This window comes from Amphimedon queenslandica, unplaced genomic scaffold (genome assembly GCF_000090795.2).
Source record: "Amphimedon queenslandica unplaced genomic scaffold, v1.1 AMPQUscaffold_13058, whole genome shotgun sequence".
In the NCBI taxonomy this organism is placed as follows: domain Eukaryota; kingdom Metazoa; phylum Porifera; class Demospongiae; order Haplosclerida; family Niphatidae; genus Amphimedon; species Amphimedon queenslandica.
In genome coordinates, this window is record NW_003546706.1 from 71,693 (window position 1) to 73,882 (window position 2,190).

The 2,190-nt window shown below is 33.4% G+C and overlaps 1 long non-coding RNA gene across 1 annotated transcript; it reads right to left on the reverse strand.

Annotated features, from left to right (window-relative positions):
- Positions 1 to 983: 983 nt before the first annotated feature.
- On the reverse strand, positions 984 to 1,388 carry LOC109585465 (uncharacterized). The gene is made up of 2 exons (XR_002186504.1): positions 1,267 to 1,388; positions 984 to 1,213 (listed from the first exon to the last, which is right to left on the reverse strand). It is a non-coding gene; the product is annotated as an uncharacterized LOC109585465 (long non-coding RNA).
- Positions 1,389 to 2,190: the final 802 nt, after the last annotated feature.

Below are 2,190 nucleotides of genomic sequence, written 5' to 3' on the forward strand. Positions count from 1 at the left end.
ACCAGCTATAAGTCATAGTGTGTACTATAATTTACATTTTAACTTTTAAGGCAACTCCAATTAAATTTGTAGTTTCTCCTTGCCCACCCGTTTGCCCGCGCTGCGATCGATATTTTAGTTATTTGATTAAAATATTAAAAATAATAATAACGTAAACTCGTATCTTTTGAAGTGCATGTCTTTTCACTCTTTTTGAAGAATAACTGGGCTCTTCACCGCTCTCTGATACATTGATGAATGAACAAGGAATCAGGTATAGTTGCTAATTTGTCAAAACTTTATTATTATTTTAATCAAAATTTATAATCAAAATTAATTTACTGCCCACCCGCATCAGTGCATGCTGCACGTGTAAGGAGAAACTATGAATTTAATTGGAGTGGCCTATAATCTGATATATGTCTTTTTCTCTGATATCAATCAACATTAATTAAACTGTTGTCTTGGTCACACAATAGGCAGTAAGTCATAATGTGTACTATTATTTACATTTTCTCTTTAATCTGTACAAGATGATTGACGAAGAATTAATATTGGCAATTGGCAGTTCTATGAAGAAATCACTAATATAGAATTTGCCATTTTGTTTCAATTTGAGCATGCTCAAGCCTCAATAGCACATCGCACAAAATCGCCAATATAAAATCTGCCAATTATTTGGCGGATTTTATATCGGTGATTTTGTGCCATGCAAACTTGCCTGTGGAAAAAAATTTCTTTCCACAGGCAATTTTGCCAAAGATTACTCCCACCAATACAAATCATTTTGTATGGTAATCTGATCTTATAATCTATCAACGATAATATCTGTCTTGCAATAGTTGGTGAGCTACCTTTATCTTTAATAGATTGGGATTAAAGTTTAATCCCAATCTGACTCATTGACGCTAGGGATATAATAGACTAACGTAACTGGGATTGGTTACGGACTGGAAGTTAATAATCAGACCCTGTTATTATTCATTTAAAATTACTTGCAGCAATCAATGGCATCTTAGCAAAATGGCTGAATGTAAATTGTTATAAGTAAAAAACCAGCAACAAGGAAAATTCAAAAACAACTTTAAACAATGTAAAAACATATAAAGGGTCTCTTTATTGTAGTTTCATAGCAAGTCTATTCCGCTGAGAGGTACGCAAAAGTCATACCATGGTAAACTGTTTTTTCTTGAATATTTCCTGAAGAACACTCTGGAGAAACAAGAGAAGTTGCCTAAACAATGTAATAAATTAAGTAACAACATTTCAAGACAAAAATACACTCACAGAAACAAATATTTGGGCTACAGAGGTACGCAAATGGAATTTTAGCCGTAAATTGAAGATTTAACCAATTTAAAACAAATATTAACTTACAATAACCTATCAGAACCTTGAATTTGCCATTATAACTTTGCAGTAGATTTGTCATAAAGCTAAATACATTTATAAAAGAGAAAAGGGCAACTTCATACTCCAGTCATTGAGAACTGCCATCTTGAAAATGATAACAGAGACTGCAAAAAGTTTTTATACACAAATGATGCACTCACGTGATCCCGTTGCCAATCCCAGTTATGTAGTCTATTATATCCCTGTTGACGCATACTCCCATTTGTTTATATAGCACTTCCGGTATTGATACTAGCACATGAAAAGCAATGCATCATATTGAGAACCCACCATAAGTGTCTCATTTACACTAAAACACAAGAAAACGCATACCATATGGAAGGAAATTTTGGAGGTAGTTAAATTTGGCGAATTTGGCGTTTTGATAGCCATTCGCCAAAATAAAAATTCGCCATTTTGAGCCATTATGTGCATGCTCAATAGCACATGGCCACAAATTCGCCAAATTAAAATTCACCAATCATCCAAAAATTTAGCAATTCGCCAAAATTTAGTCCCTCCAAAATTTCCTTCTGTACGGTATCAAATCCGAACAAAAGAAAAACGAATACCAAAACAGATACTTTTATAAACAAATAATTTTATTTCTTAAATTTTTTCTGAGGTCCAAATGCCATTAATTAAAGGGTAAGTTCCGTGTATTTTTGAGGTATTTTTTTATTGGCTTAATATGATTGCCTGACCATACTAATGATGTGTTCCAACTCCCATTGTCTGAAAAAAATTATTCACTGAGATATGAGCTATTTTTCCTTCCTGCAAGTTTACTTCCGGTCGGTGGGTGTGGCTAAACGTGAC